The sequence below is a fragment of the Zingiber officinale genome, chromosome 4A (assembly GCF_018446385.1).
Source record: "Zingiber officinale cultivar Zhangliang chromosome 4A, Zo_v1.1, whole genome shotgun sequence".
Lineage (NCBI taxonomy): Eukaryota > Viridiplantae > Streptophyta > Magnoliopsida > Zingiberales > Zingiberaceae > Zingiber > Zingiber officinale.
Window position 1 is genome coordinate 96,198,066 of NC_055992.1, and position 17,890 is coordinate 96,215,955.

The following is a 17,890-nucleotide window of genomic DNA, read 5'->3' on the forward strand; positions in this document are numbered from 1 at the left end:
AGTAAGTGGATGTCAAGACAGCTTTCCTTAATGGAAGTCTTGAAGAAAACATCCATATATAGCAACCAGAAGGGTTCATTGCAAAGAGCAAAGAGCATCTTGTGTGTAAGCTCAATCAGTCTATGGACTGAAGTAAAGCTAAGGTCTTGGAACATCCGATTTAATAAAGTAATCCATACCTATGGATTTATTTAATAACCGAATGAGTCTTGTGTAAACAAAAAAGTGTGATGGAAACGTGGTGGTATTTCTTGTACTATACGTAGATAACATTTTTGGTAGTTGGAAACAATATCAAAGTGTTGTTAGAAGTAAGGGTATGGTTGTCAAAACAAATCGATATGAAGGACTTGGGAGAATGCATATATTCTTGGGATCAAAGTAATATTTTACTTATCCCAAGCTTCATATATCAAAACAATCCTTGCTCATTTTAAGCATGCAAAACTCCAAGAAAGGTTTCTTACCTTTTCAGCATGGAGTAACTTTATCTAAAGAGATGTCTTCGAAGACATCAAAGGAGATAGAGGAAATGAAGGCAGTTCCTTATGCTTGTGTTGTCGAAAGCCTAATGTATGCTATGCACGAGATCAGAAAACTGTTTTGCCAAGGGCATAGTTAGCAGATATCAAAGAAACCCTAGACAAGGATATTAGACTGCGGTAAAGCATATATTGAAATACCTTAGAGGCACTTGAGATTATATGCTAGCTTACAAGGTAGTTAATTTAGTCCCTGTGGGTTGCACGGATTTTGACTTCCCATCGGATAGGGACAATAGTAAGTCGACCTCGGGGTTTTGTGTTTACATTAGGAGGTGAAGTCATAACTATGGAAGAGTGATAAGCAAAGGTGTTTTTTCGGACTCCACCATAGAAGCTGAGTAAGTGGCAGCCTCTGAGGCAGTCATAGAAGCTGTATGGCTCAGATACTTCATGATGGACTTAGACATGTTTTCTGGTTTGCCCAAAAAATTATTACAATTTATTATAATAATAATGGTGCAGTAGCAAACTCAAAGAAACCATAAGTCCATAAGGCAAGTAAACACAAAAGAGCGCAAGTACCACCCAATACGAGAAATCATATAAACGAGGAGAAATTGTTGCCGCTTAGATTGCATCAAGTGATAACTTGGAAGATACTTTCACTAAGGCCCTTAAGGCAAGAGCTTTTGATGGGCATGTTGAAGGGTTAGGAATCAGATGTATGGCAGCAGATATGACAGCTTAGTCTTTTACTATAAGTGGGAGATTGTTAGGATGTATACTAAAAACCTAGCTTTTGGTATAAACATTTATCTAGAAATAAGAATCACATTGGTCAAATGTCTACATTTATGATAAATGTAGTTGTTCAATTAATTTATATTGTAGATAACATGGTGTGTGGTGTCACATACAGAGGATCATGTTATCAGCACCTTATAAATTATAAACAGTAGCTCACGACCAAGATGGAAAGGAACAAACCATTGGAAGGTCGTAGTGTAATTAGGTATTAGTTTATCTTAACTATATAATTATACTAGTACACTTAGAGTGTATTGAGTAAGACCATTAGAGGTTGTTTCATTTTTATACTGACTTTATAAAGGAATAAAGACCTCAGTTATTATGGAAGTGTGTGCTCTTAATCCTAATATAATAACAAGCACATATATTTAATATTTGTTTCTTTAATTTATCAATGGGTGAGATTTAGTTCGATAAATCAATAAGCCCGATAAGTTGGGAAATGATATCACTTATAGTGTGTGTTGTTGATTATAGAAGGAAACTGTGTTATAGTAATCTAGGTTGATAATGTCCCCAAGAGGAGCTCATAAGGATTGTCATGTTAAACCCTGCAGGTGGACTTAGTCCGACATGACGATAAGGTTGAGTGGTACTACTCTTGGAGCTAGCTATTAATTAAGTGAGTTGTCAGTAACTCATTTAAATTAATGGACATTCGATATCTTAAACACAGGGAGACTAACACACTCATAATAAGAAGGAGCCCAAAATATAATTTGGGATTGGTGCGGTAGTTGAATAATAGTTCTTTAGTGGAATTAATTATTATTGATGAAATTAAGTTATGTGTTCAGGGCGAACACGGGATGCTTAATTTCATCGGGAGACCAAAACCAATTCCTTCTCTCGGTCCCTATCGTAGCCTCTTAATTATAGAGTACTATACCCACCTATACCCACCTTCTTACCCATCCTATAGGGGCCAGCCAAGCTAGCTTGGAGTCCAAGCTAGGGCCGGCCAAAGGCATGGTTCATGGGTTCATGAGGTGGTCGGCCCTAGCTTGAACCCAAGCTTAGGTGGCTGACCCTATTAAAATAAAAAGTAATTTTATTTTTTAAAATTTTCTTATGTGGATTCCATGGTTTTAAAAGAGAGTTTAAAATTTAAATCTTTCCTTTTATAGCTTTCTACAAAAGATTAAGAAAAGATTTGAATTTTTTCCATATTTATAGATTGAAATGTAGATTTTAATTTTGAGAAAACTTTCCTTTTTTTAACCATGTTCATGATTTAAAAGAGAGTTTAGAAATTAAATATTCTCTTTTATTAGTTTCTACAAAAGATTAAGAAAAGATTTGATATCTTTCCTTATTTGTAGATTAAAAGAGATTTTAATTTTTAGGGATAACTTTCCTTTTTGGAAATCATCCACATGTTTAAAAGAAAATTTTTAATTTATAAAATTTTCTTTTTACAAATCACCATGAAGAGAAAAATTATTGGAGAATTTTTTTATAAATTTCCGGAAACAAATTAGGAATTTAAATTCTTGTGTGAATTAAATTTTCCTTGATTGGGATTAGAATAGTGGTCGGCCATATGGTTTGAGAAAAGGAAATTGATTTTAAATCAATTAAAAAAAAATTTTCATGGCAAAGGAATTAAAGAAGTTTTTATTAAAATTTCCTTATTTGCTAAGACCAAGGAATATAAAAGAGGGGAAGAGGTGCCTTCATGAGAGATAACTTCTATTCTATTTTTCTCCTCTCTTTTTCTCCTTGGGTGTGGTCGGTCCCTCCTCTTTCTCTCTTCCCTTTCTTGTGGCCAAAACCTCTTCATTGGTGGAGTTGCTTTGGTGGCCGGATCAAGCAAGGAGAAGAAGGAGAGAAAGGAAGCCTAGTCTCTAGCATCCCTTGAAGCATTGGTGGTGGTCGAACCTATCCATCAAGAAGGACTCTTGGTGGCCGAAACCTAGAAGGAAGAAGAAGGTGCTTGGTGGTTCTCATCTGGAAAGATCGTTGCCCACACAACATCCGAGGTTAGAAGAGGAATACGATAGAAGATCAAGAGGTCATTAAAGTTTACAAAGAAAGGTATTACTAGTATTTATTTTCCGCATCATGCTAGTTTATTTCTTTGTAAGAATTTCAAACACAAGAGGCAATTAGATCTAGTTTTCGAATTTGTTTTCGAGTTTGTGTTTTTTTTCCTTGTCGAATTTGTGATTCAATTGTTCTTTTCGGTTAACCTAGAGTTATTTAAGGAAATTAAATATTAGCTTTCCTTAAAAGGCTTTGTCTAGGCGGTGGTGCAACCCATATCCAAGAAGGCCATGTGCCTCGCCATGCAGTCCTGGAATGTAATTTTGGAAATTAATATTTAATAGAATTAATAACATATGTGGATTTGAATCAATAGTGTTAAGTTTTGCTTGCGATTCAAATCTAAACCATTAAGAACAAATAAGTTAAATTTGGAATCAATGATGTTAAGTTCCGTCTGTGATTCCAAATTTAACTTCTAAAGAACACAATAGGTTATTTAAGGAAAGGTTCGACACTTGTATAAAATTTTTGTACAGTGGAGCCGATACAGTTTTCCTAGGACTAACCAACACCATCTACCTAGCTTCACTCATTAGGACTTCCATTTGCCTGGCTTCACCCACCAGGACTTTTTTACTGTCCGACTTCACTCACCAGGACTTTCTCACTGCCCGGCTTCACTCACTGGGACTTTCCCTGCCTAGCTTCACTCACTAGGTCTTTCACCTATCTTCACTCACTAGGATTTCCAACTGCCTGACTTCACTCACTAGGACTTCCACTTACTTGAGCTCCAGTTAGGACTTTCCCAATCAAATATTTGATCACTCCTTTGACCTACTTGACTCTACTTTACATTGAACTGGCCATCCCTTGACCAGAGGGGAATTGTACCAATAATCTCCCCAATCGGATGATTGCATCTGCAATCTCCATATATTGTCAAATATCGAAACCTAAACATCAAGACTCAAGTTTGAGCCAACTCAAGCTTAGTCAATTTGGTCATCCTTGACCCAGGGATATTGCACCAATAATTCAGACTAAAAAATACAAGTGCTACTTAACAATGGCTCATGAACAAAGTGTTCAAAAGGCATACCAGCCACAACATGGAGGTGTACATGGATGATATCCTGATCAAATCTCTCTGGTTAGTAGACCTCAGTGCTGATATCGACGAGACATGTCGAACACTAAGAAAATATGAACTCAAGTTCAACCCTCTTAAATGTCTATTCAGAGCCAAGAGTGGGTGGTTTCCTCGGCTACATAGTGACCGAACGAGGGATTGAAGTCAACCCAAGCAAGGTACAAGCTCTCCGGGATAACTCCATCACATAATCTAAAGGAGGCACAATGGCTGACTGGACGAATTACAGCATTATCTCGCTTCATTTCAAGATCGACTAATTAGAGCCTACCATTTTTTAAGATACTTCGTCGAGCCACCAAATTTTAATGGGATGCTCAATGTGATAAGGCATTCGAAGAGTTGAAAGATTATTTTTCTACCCTACCTATGCTTCCCAAACCAATAGTCGACGAACCCTTGTGGATGTACATGTTGGCTACTGAGAGTGATGTGGGGTTGGTTTTGGTGCAGCAAGAAAGAAAGGAGTAACAACCACTATATTTTACAAGTCATTTATTGAAATATATCGAGTGCCACTACACCACACTTGAAAAATTAGCGTACAGACTAGTTTTAGCCACTCGGAGGTTAGGCCCTTACTTTTTATCACACCTAATAATAGTGTTAACTAACAACACCCTGAGTCGGGTGCTTATTAACCTGGAAGCATTAGAAAGATTGATCAAGTAGACTACTGAGCTCAGTGAATATGATATACAGTATCAACCTTGAACGACCATCAAAGCTCAACTCCTAGCAAATTCTGTGATGGAGATACAAGGCTTGAGATAGAAGAGACATGGAAAATCTATGTGGACGAATCATCAACTCGGCAAGGTAGCAGGGTAAAAATTCTCATGATATCACCCCAAGAAGACAGACTACAGCTGTCAGCCCGGCTAGATTACTGAGCCATCAATAATGAAGTAGAGTATGAGACATTGATAATCGGCTTGCAAGATGCGAAGCATGTTGTTGAATCGAAAAGAGCGCTAGAGGGGAGGGGGGGGGGGGTGAATAGCGATCGTCGAAAATTGAGACAGAATTAAAGTCATAGCGGAAGAAAAAATCAAAAGCAATGCTAACACACCAAGTTTTACTTGGTTTGGAGCCTTCGTCGAATCCTACTCCAAGGCCCGCATGTGAGAGTGATTTTGATGGGTAATTCACTATCAATTCACAAATCTTTACAAAGACAAATACAATGTATTTATAAATTAATTACAATAAATAACAGTATACCAACAACTTCTAGAGTTCTGGAAGGTTGTGCTTTCAATTGTTGGAGTCACATCACTCTGACGTTAGAGTTGTGTTGCTCGATCATCGGAGCAGCGTTACTCGACCGTCAGAGTCGTGTCATGGAGTTATAGGAATATCTTTGGAGCAATGTGCAAGAAAGCAATCTCAAATTCAAGTTGTGTTCTGTTCTTCTGGTGGAAGGCTGCTTATATAGGAAGTTTCGGGTGCCTAGATCCCTTCCGAGTGCCTGGACCGTGACGTTAGTCAACCAATCAACATGCTCTAAGCTGGTGAGCAGAGAAGCCATGGGCATTTCGGGCGCCTAGATCCCTTCCGGGAGCCCGGAACACCTTTTCCAGCAAACTGTTTTCCTGCCAAAAAAAGTTAGTCTGAGGCAAATAAAAACTATACTACCCTGTAAAACAAAGTTAGCACAATATATAACAGGTAGAGTAATAATTAGATTCTGTCTCCTCGAGACTAGATTCTAGTTAAGATCTCAACTTATATTTCTAAAATGGATCTAAGTTGAATCGACGCCTACTGCTCCCTCAAACAGGGAACACGTCCTCAGCAAGTCACTCTCCTCCAGTGACTTACCTTAACTTATCGTTTTGCCAGACATTTGGTCAACTCATCAACCTATTTATACTTCGTGCCAACTATCTGATCGACCCATTGACCTAGCAGGACTTCCTTGTAACACTGAGTTAGCACAATAGATAAAACAGTAAAGTAAGTGTGTTAATAGATTTCAAGATTCGCTGGTCCGGTCGACCACACATGGTCGAACGGAAACTAGTTGGTCACCTATAACCTAGGGTTGACTCCCCTAGGGTTGCCTAACTTCACTCACTAAGACATCCATTGTCTGGCTTTACTCACTAGGACTTCCACCTCCTAGCTGCACTTACTATGATCTGTCTTCACTCACCAGGACCTCCACTACCTAGCTTCACTCACTAGGGTCTGGCTTTACTCACTAGGACTTCTATTACCTAGCTTCACTCACTAGGGCCCGACTTCACTCACCAGGACTTCCACCACCTTGCTTCACTCACTAGGGCCTGACTTCACTCACCAAGACTTCCATTACCTAACTTTACTCACTAGGGTCCAGCTTCACTCACCAGGACTTCCACTTTTCCTAACCTCCAATTAAGACTAGTCACTCAGTAGACTTCTCACCTGCCTATCCTTTGGTTAGGACTTACCTTTACTAGTCATCTAGTCCTGACTAGACTTCTCTCTTCCAAACATCAAGTCCTGTTTGGATCAACCCTTGGTCAAATTGACCAAACTTAGGTATATTGTCAAACATTAAAACCCTAAAGGTCGATTACACCAACAATCTCTCCCTTTTTGATGTTTGACAATTTTCTTAAGTTAGGCTTGGGGGTTTAAGGGTTAATTCTCAAAGTTTGAGAGATTCAAAAAGTTTGAGAGATTAGAAATGTTTTAACTTTTCTAACTTAAGATAACTCTCTTCCTTTAACTTTTCTAACTTAAGATCACTAACTTAAGATCACTAACTTAAGATCACTCTCCCCCTTTGGCATACATCAAAAGGATATAAACTTAAGGTTACTCTCGATTAGGTTTTTGCACCAACAATAATATTTGAAAGATATAATTAAGTGTTTCAAAAAATGTAATTTTCAAAGAGGTGGTGTAGACTGATTTTTCAAAGTTGGTTATCAGGGTAACTTTTGAAAGTTTAAGCAACTTTTGATAATTTTCAAAACATTTTGTAAAAGAGTATTTCTAAATAGATATTCAAAGTAGTTTTCAAAAATAAATGGAATGTTAAACGGAGTTTCAAAGATTTGTAAAACTAATTTTTGAAAGACTTTTGAAAGTTATAGTTAATCTTTCAATCAAAACTCCCCCACAACTTGACACACTCTTAGGAATCCTTGTTAACTACAAGAAAAACTTTCTATGTGTCTGGGGTATTGAACCAAATCAAAAGAAAACTAAGTTAGAAGATGAATTTTCAAAATATTTTTCAAAATATTTGCCAAAAACAAATTTGAAAGTGATATTTGCAATAAGTATTTTTCAAACATGGTTTTTAAAATAGTTTACACAAAGATGTTTGCCAAACCTTTCAAGGAGATTTGTAAAATTAAGGAAATTTTAAAAGGAATTTTCAAAAACGGACTTCAAAAGGAATTTTTGCAAGAATTTGATAAATCTTTTCAAAACATGTAAAAAAAAAATTCTTAAATATAGTTTTAAAGATAAAAATTTTGAAAATTATGTTTAATATTTTAATCAGGACTCCCCCCTCAACTTGACACACCCTTAGGAGTATTTGTTAACTACAAGGTAAATTGCCTATGTGTCTTAGGGTTGATCCAAATTAAAAGAACACCTAAGCTATAAAAAAACATTTTACAATAACTTTAAAAGGTTTTCAACAGTATTTTTCAAGCGTTTAAAAGACTTGTCAAAAAAAAAAAAATTCACAAGGGTTTTAAAAAAACATTTTATCAAAAGTTTGAAGATACATTTTCAAAATAAGGTATGTAATTAAAATTCAGAAATGCATAACTAAATATACACCATTTCAAAAATCATGAAATTTTGGGTATACATTACCTATGTCTTATACTATTAGGGAAAATTAGTTTTTGATAAAAATAACCATTATTTTCTGTAACACCCACTAAGCTTTTAAGAATAAATATGAGAATGATGAATTTGCCTTAGAAAAATAATAAGAAATGAGTTGAAGTAAAAAGAAATAAAATGAAATAAAAAGAAGTGATGGTCAAGGATTGAACCTTGAACCTCTTATATTATAATTCATAGAATTAATTAGTAGAAACCAATTGGGATAGAGAGAAGATATTGATAGCAAAGGAGGGAAACTCATGATAAAGGTGAGAATAAAAGATAGCTAAAAGAAAACAAGAAAAGAGCAAGAGAAAGGCAACTTGCCTTCCTCCCTTTCTCTCCCTCTTCCTCTTTGATCTTGCCAAAATTTTTAAAGAGGAGTTAAGGGGATTCATTCCCCCTTATTTTATCATGAATGGTGAGAATAAATGAAAAATAATATAAATAAAATAAAAATAGAGAAAAAGGCTAAGGGAGAAGGAAAGCAAAAATCAAGTTTGCTACCTCTTCCCCCTTAACATAAAAGGGAGCAAGAAAAGAGAAAATTATTTTTCTCTCATTTTCTTTCACTCATCCTCTCCCTCACTGAGAACACCACAGTTCCCTCTCCTCCATCTTCGGCCCCAAAGCCAAGTTTGTCCCTAAGAAAGCCTAAGATACAAGGAGGACTTAGCAAAGGAATCAAGGGAAAGGAACCAGAAGAAGAGACTATTTCTTCTTCACCATACCTTAGATCCACAAGCGAAAAGGATGTAAGCTTTCCCTCACCTGTGGTACAAGGCGTTTTATGTACTTTTCGGATTTTATGAGGATTTTAAAACCTAGAAACAAGTTTGAGAAAATTCGGCCAAGAAGAGCTTTCAAAATCTAATGATGTTTAACTAGTCTTCACTATATGATAGATTTTTCTATGCTATGTAGAGGGGTTTTTCTTCATGCTTTTATACCTATATGATGCTTGATCAGAGGAGTACTGAACCCTAGAATTTTGGCCAAAAATATTCTTAAGAGGCTAGGGAAATTTATTGTTTTACCCAACTAGTACAAGGTTCTCCCTATGAAATATTAAGGATTATGTATTGGTTTTTCTTCCTTAGAAGATATTTGAAACTAAAAGAAAACCCACTCATATGTTTCGGCCAAGGAAGGGTTTAGGATTAGGAAGACCTTTAAATTTAAATAACCATGCTCATGCTATAGAATACAAAGATCTTAAAGGATTTGTATGCTTGAATATTGCTAGAATTTCATGAACTCCTTCTTAGGGTTTTTCGGTCATGATGAGATGGATAGCTTAGAAAGCTTAAACAAAATTTTAAAATACTCAAGACCTCTGTGCTGTTTAGATATGAAAGTTGTTTAATGCCCTCATGCTTAATTAGGGTGTAGAAAAATTAGTAGCATAACATATATCATGTATGACCACAAGGGGTCCTAGTTTACTCATGAACCAATTTGTATATATGTTTCTTAGTAACTTTTGCCATGAAACTTACTTAGATTTTTCATGCTTTAGGCCACTTAAAAACCTAGCTAAAGAATGGTAGGTTTCGGCCATGGAAAAAAAAATAAAAGAAAAAGAGAAAAAGAAACCTAGAAAGCCTAAGACACAATTCATATGTATACTCATTAGGCTTGTCTTTACACATGCTATGAAACTCGTATGACTTCACATGTTTTTTTTATGTTATTGAAGCAAGTTTAAGCAATGATGAGTTTCGGCCAAGTAGGGTTTAAATGACCTAGAGGCCTTAGAATTTAAACCAAAGGTGTTAAAATGCTTCTTATAAAAATATGATAACCTATTGATTGTGTCGCATGCTTGTATAATTTTTCCATGATCTAAAAGGACTATTGTAAGTCTCGGCCATGGAGGGTTAGACACCCTAGGGACCCTAGGACTTAAATTAAATATGCTCATGTCACCCTACATGAAATGTGATAAGTAGAAAGCCAAGGTTCAATTGCTATATGTTGTTTTATGACCTAAAATGATGCTAGGGTATGTTTCGGCCATAACTATTGTATGATGCTTTGTATGAATTTATACATAATGTTAGTCTAAGTTCACATGCTTGTATGCTTGTTTGTAGCCCTAATGAGAACTTGTTAAATTTCGGCCATGACATATGTTAAGGGCTTAAAGAACTTAGGAACTAATTCAAATATGTCAAATGTGTTTACCTTATTTCTTGGTAAAAATGTTATAGATATGATTTAAAGTTGTCTATGTTTTTATGTCATATGGAACCTTGTTTCACACCTTAAGATTTCGGCCACATGAAATTAGGGACTTGAAGAACTTAGAAACTAAGTTAATCATGTTTATAATGCTTCCTATGAAAATGTTATGATGATAATTTAGGTACCACATGCTTGGATGTTGTGTTTAGCCTAAATTGAGCTCTAAAGGGGTTTCGGCCACAAGGGTTTAGGAAGCTTAGAACCAAGATAAATATGATACCATGTTTCCTATGATAGGATAATCACAAGATACACCCTTATGCTTAATATGTATGCTTGTGATTTATGACTTATGATATGATATGCATGCTTTTATGATATGATATGCTTTGCCCTTAAAAATATGCATGCTTTTATGATAAGCTATGTGGATAAAATATGCATGCTTGATGATATGCTTTATGCTTAAGATATGCATGTTTTTATGATCTATGCCTAAGTGATGCATATTGTTATGACATGATGTATGCCTAAGTGATGCATACCTTTATGATATGATGTATGCCTAAGTGATGCATACCTTTATGACATGATGTATGCCTAAGTGATGCATACCTTTATGATATGATGTATGCCTAAGTGATGCATACTTTTATGACATGATGTATGCCTAAGTGATGCATACTTTTATGATGTGTGCCTAAGTGATGCATGCTTTTATGATACATGATATGTATGACATGTACTTTACTTTATGTGTGAGTGGCTTGTACCAAGGGTGGGCTCCATAAGCGCCCCGGGGACTAAGGACCTCGTTAGGGATGGGCTCCTAAGTGCCCCTAGGACTAAGGGCCTAGTATGTTTGCCTCGTAGGGTTCAAGACTTGCTACCTTGGACCTACAAGGTTGCGCGCAATATGTAAGTGGTACATAGCCGGGATCCCCCTTATGTTGAGATTATTTTCAAGTATATATACATATAAAAGAGAATGGTTTTAAAGATCATGAGACATACACATGTTTTTCGGATACATGTTTTCCAAAATCATATTGCATACACCTTTTGATTATGCTATGTTTCATGCTATGCTCTTGATTATGATATGCCATGATAAGGTATGTTTATGTTATGTTCATGCTATACCTTATAGACATGTTTCGGCCATGGATATGTTGATGCTTGATATATATAGATTTCGGCCATGGATTTGATGATGCCTTGATGTACATATTCGGCCATAGTTATGATGCTTTGATATACATGTTTCGGCCATGCTTTGATATACCATGATACTTGTTTGTTATGCTATGTCTAGCTATGTTTTATGCAATGCACTATGTATATGTTTCGGCCATGATGATGTTTGATATGCCATGACTAGTTGTGATTATATTATGATGCATGATAAGCTTGAATAGAATGCTATGTTATGCCATGATTAGCTGAGATTATGACTTGTTGATACATTCTTGATTATGTGCTGATTGTTGGCTTTAGTGAGTAGGAAAGGAACTTACTGAGCCATGAGTGCTCATAGCTTACTTTCCTTATACCACAGATAAAGGAAAAAGCTGGATGAGTTAAAGGAGCAGCAGGAGGGGCAACAAAGATGTGTGTGGCGGTGGCTAGGCAACTAATTAAGAACCTGCTTTAAAACCTTTAAGAACTATGCTTTGGTTTTGTGAAATGTAATACAATATGAGTGACTTGATACTAAGTTTTTATTTATTTCGTTATCATGTTATGAAACCATGTTAGTGTAGTTCGGTTTTAATTAAGTTAAGAAAAATAAATTTTAAGTCTTCCGCTGTAGTACGTACGTAGAGTATCGTAGCCCCGTCCCTTAGGGTTAGCAGGGAGGGCGGGCGTTACATTTTCATAGATTAATACATTATTGGAAACCATTTAAAAACTTCAATGTTCTTGTTATTTTCAAGTTTGTATCTAATGAAGCAATGGTGATTCCAATCAAGAGATAGACTTCATCAAGAAAAATGATTTTGAGATATTGTTCAAAACATAATTTCCAACCATAATCTTTGGGCTAAATGCACATGATTTGTATATTTGCTTTCCCTGTAATTGGACAAATGAATGATCCATGAAAAATTCAATTTTCTTAACCAAAGTAATGCATCATAATAAGCATTATGACCAAGAGAATTGTCTCTAACCTCTCACTAGCTCCCACCTAAACATATCAAGAGAAGAACACAAGGGAAATCATATGTTTTTGTGAGAGGCAACACAAAGGTTAAGGAAACTTCAAGAATTTTTATCTTTGAAATGATCATGGAGGATTGTGGTCTAGTCAATACAACACATTCCCAATTCCCTTCGAAGAAAATCAAATTCAACTTTGGGAAGAGGTTTAGTAAAAATGTCGGCTAAGGTGGATTTTGACTCAATATAATTGAGGGTGATATCACCTTGAGTCACATGATCATGAATAAAATGATTCTTGACCTCTATGTGTTTTGTTCTTGAATGGTGGACATGATTTTTTGCCAAATTTATTGTACTTACATTATCACAAAGAACTTGGACATTTTATTAAGTGAGTTTATAGTCTTCTAGAGTATGGGTCATCCATAATAATTGTGATACACACTCTCCCATAGCAATATATTCTGCTTCGATTGTGGAGAGAGCTATTAGAGAAGAACTTAGAAATTGACATCCACCACTAGTACTCTTCCAATCCAATTTGCATCCGGCATAATTGGAATCGGTATATCCCACTAAATCAAAAGTTTCGATTTGAGGATACCAAAGACCTATATTTTGAGTTCCCTTAAGATATCGAAGGATTCACTTAACGACACTCAAATGTGACTCTTTGGCACACCATTGATACCTTGCACATATTCCCACGACAAAGAGTATGTCGAGTCTACTAGCCGTGAGATAAAAAAGACTCCCTATAGCATTACGATGCATCTTAGAGTCAACTTATTTTCCTTCAAGATTCTATCTAATTTAGTGCTAGTGGCCATGGGAGTAGATATATCTTTGGCATTTTCCATTCTAAATTTCTTAAATAATTCTTTGGCAGATTTAGATTGATGTATGTAAATTCCCTCTTTTGTTTGATTAATTTGTAAACCTAGGAAAAATGTCAACTCACCAACCAAACTTATTTCAAATGTTGGTGCAATTTCCCTAGGTCAAGGTTGACCAGGTTGAATAAGCTTGAATTGGCTCAAGCTTAAGTCTTGATATTTGAGTTTTGATGTTTGACAATGTATGGAGATTGCAAGTGCAATCGTCCATTTGGGGAGATTGTTGATGCAAATTCCCACTGGTCAAGGATGATCAGTTTGATATGAAGAAAAGGTAAGTATGTTAAGGTTGACCAGATACTTGACTGGGAAGTCCTAACTAGAGGTTAGGCAAGGGCAAGTCTAATGGAGATGTTGGCAGATGATGAAAATCCAAGTGGGTCAGTGTTGACCTGACACTTGATGTTGGAAAGTCCTGGTGAGAGAAGCCAGGCAGTTGAAAAATCCTTGTGAGTGAAGCCAGGTGAAAGCCTTGGTGAGTGAAGCTAGGCAGTTAGGAAAATCCTGGTGAGTGAAGCCAAGCAATTGAAAAATCCTGGTGAGTGAAGCTAGGTGAAAGTCCTGGTGAGTGAAGCCAGGCGGTTGAAAAATTCTTGTGAGTGAAGTCAGGTGAAAGTCCTAGTGAGTGAAGCTAGATAATTGGGAAAATTCTAGTGAGTGAAGCCAGATAGTTGAAAAATCCTGGTGAGTGAAGCCAGGTGAAAGTCTTGGTGAGTGAAGTTAGGCAGTTGGAAAAATCTTAGTGAGTGAAGTTAGGTGATGGAAAGTCCTAGTGAGTGAAACCAGACAGGTGAGAAAGTCCTAGTGAGTGAAGCTAGGTGATGAAAAATCCTAGTGAGTGAAGTTAGGTAGTAAGGAAGTCTGGGTGAGTAAAGCCAAGTATGTATAAATCCAGATGTCTCAAGGTTGATTGGGCATCTGGTGTTTAGAAGTCCAAGTAAGTCAAAGGATTGATCGGATACTTGGCACAAGGAGAAAAGTCCAAGTGGGTCAAAGTATTGACTGGACACTTGGTGAAGAAGTCCTAGTGGTTCAAGGTTGATCAGATGCTAGGCAAGGAGGAGTCCCAACAAGTCACGGTTGACCGAATGTTGGGAAAGTGAACCCTAGACTTCGGGTTGGGAGTTAGGGTTTGGTAATCGACTATGTTAGTCGATTACCGAAGCTTAATCGATTAAGGTAATCGATTAAGAAAAGTTTACGAGTGCACAGAGAGGTCCGTAATCGATTAGGTTGATCAATTACCGAATATTAATCGATTATGGCGATCAATTAAGCTTGGATTTTGCAAATACACAGAGTTTGGTAAGCGATTAAACAGGGAAGCTTAATCACTTGCAGCTTGTTCTCGCCAAACAGAGAGCTTCCTAATCAATTAGGGTAATTGATTAGGAAGACTTAATTGATTAGTCTAGTCGATTAAGCCTGAAAAACTAGCCATTGTACGTCGTGATAAAATGCTTCACATGCACTGTTCCAAGATATCTCTCCCGATCATCTTCATCGAGCTCACCAGTCTTCTACCAGTTCCAAGGTCAAGAGGCATTCCCAAATAGGAAAAAGAAGCTAGCTATGGTTCATCCTGTAAATCTTGTAAGATTTCATTTGTATTTGCTTTTCCTTTCTTCCTATTGTATTGAGAGCTTGTACAAGGTTTCTCCACCTTCGGTAGTTACCAAGAAGGAATATTTTTTATAGTGGAGAGAGTTCCGTGTATGGATCCTTGAATTAGTCACCTCTTCTTGAGGTGGATACCAAGTAAATCTATTTGTTAGCATTAGAGAGCTTGCTTCGATTTTATTCCGCTACACATCATCTTCAAAGCAAGCAAATGACAAGCTATTCACCCCCCTCCCCTGCTAGCTCTAAAGTGTCCTAACATCAAACTCATTCTCCATGTGATTGATAAACTCATTTAAGAAATCTTTATTTGTGGAGCCCAAATAATGTCATCTACATAGACTTGGGCCACAAAGATATCATTACCACTATTTTTCAAGAACAAGCTAGGATCAATCTTTCCTTTATGAAATCCTTTTGATACTAAAAATGTTGACAACCTTTCATACCAAGCACGTGGAGCTTGCTTTAGCCCATATAAGGCCTTTTTAAGCTTATACACATGATTTAGAGATTCTAAATTTTCAAACCCCGGTAGTTGCTCAACATATACCTCTTCCTTTATAAAATCATTTAAAAATGATGATTTTACATCCATTTGATACAATTTAAATCCCTTATGAGCGACAAATGCCAACATCATCCTAATAGACTCCAATCTAGCTACGGGGTGCATAAGTTTCATTATAATCTAATCCTTCTACATGATTGAAGCCTCTAGCAACCAATCTAGGTTTGTTTCTTACAACTATTCCCTTATCATCAAGTTTGCTTCTAAAATCCCATTTTGTATCAATAATTGATTTTTCTTTGGGCCTAGGAACTAAATTCCCAATGACTTCTCTCAAATTGAGATAATTCATCTTTCATTGCTAAAATCTAATCCGGATCAAGCAAGGCACATCAATGATTTTTTGTTCTATTTGAGAAATTAAGGCTACTTAAGTTCCTTCATTTCTAAAATAAGATCGGGTTCTCACTCCTTGTGTGATATCTCCTACTACTTGATCTAAGGGATGATTTACATAAATCCTAGTAGGTCTTAATTCTTAATTTGTTGTAATTTCAAGTTCAAGTGGTAAAGGTTCAATTTTCTCACCAACACTCTCTTGTAGGGGCGGATCTAGAAATAAGAGAAGAATTGGGCTAAATTTTGAGTGTAGAAAAATGAATTAAGTATCAAATATAATTAAAAAAAATTTATGTCAAATTATAGACTATAAAATATAACTTATTTTTTGAATAGGATTAGAGTACAGGACAATCCTATCTTTGCGCTAAAATGAGTTGAATATATTTTTTTCAATATACAGATATATATTTTATTTCACATCTAATGAGATTTATTTATTTTAATATATATGATTAATTTGACTTAATAAATTCTTCTTATTTATTCTTTTATATTCTACTAATATTTTTTACCTATATTTCATATTCATTAAAAATTATTTTTGATAAGTTTAATTGAGATTGATCGGATTATAAATAATATAGGATTACCTTAAAGATTGATTTATTTATATCTCAGGATTTCTGAAAATAAATTTTTTCATTAATATAATAAAAATATATAATTATAAAAAATCATTTTTAGAAATGTTTTAAATTAAAAATAATAATAATAAAAATACTTGATTAAATTTAAATAAGATATGAGGTAGGGATAATTAATGCAAAATCTTTCTCATGCATGATTTGATTGGGGTAAATGAATGCAAGATTTTTTTTTTGTTTTCTGTGGCACATTTTGTGATTTGAAATAGATGATTAAACATGTAAAAGAAAATTTTTAGGCTAGGCTATAGCCCAGGATGGGCCTAAGGTAAATCCGTCTCTGCTCTCTTGGTTTTCTCCCCCTGATCATCTCCCTCATTTAATATTAATTTCTCTAACTCAAATTGTAATTCTTCATCATTTGTTCGAATAGGATTTGATGGAGGATTTTCTTCTAATATAATATTTAATGATTCTTCAACTAATTTAGATCATTTATTGTAAATTTGATATGCTTTGCTATGACTTGAATAACCTACAAGAATACCCTCATCTGCCTTAGCGGAGAATTTTCCTAAATGATCTTTGGTGTTTAGAATATACACCTTACATTCAAACACTCTAAGATGTTCAATGGTAGGAGGTTTTTCATACCACAACCCATGAGGTATTTTCCCTAGAAACTTATGTATTAATGTTCAATTTTATACATAACAAGCCGTATTAATTACTTCGGCCTATAGGTAGCTATGAAGTGAATATTCATTTAACATGCTCCTAGCGACCTCTTGCAAAACCCTATTTTTCCTATCAACAACTCCATTTTGTTGAGGAGTTCTAGGGATGGAAAATTCATGTTTATAACCTTTTTCTATGCAAAGACTTGTGAACCTATTATTTTCAAATTCACCATCATGATCACTTCTTATTTTGTTTCTCTTGTGATTCTTTTCATTCTCTACACTTTTACAAAAAACAATCAAGGTATCTAAAGTTTGATCCTTATGTTTCAAGAAAAATACCCATGTATATTTAGTGTAATCATCTACAATTACAAAGCAATACCTGCTACCACTTAAAGAAACATATCTACTACTATCAAACAAATCCATGTGAATGAGTTCCAATGCATTTGAAGTACTTACAACATTTTTACCTTTATGGGTAGCTTTGATTTGCTTACCAATTTGACATGCATCAACATTTTTTCCTTTTGAAACTTCAACTTTGGCAATCCTTGCTCT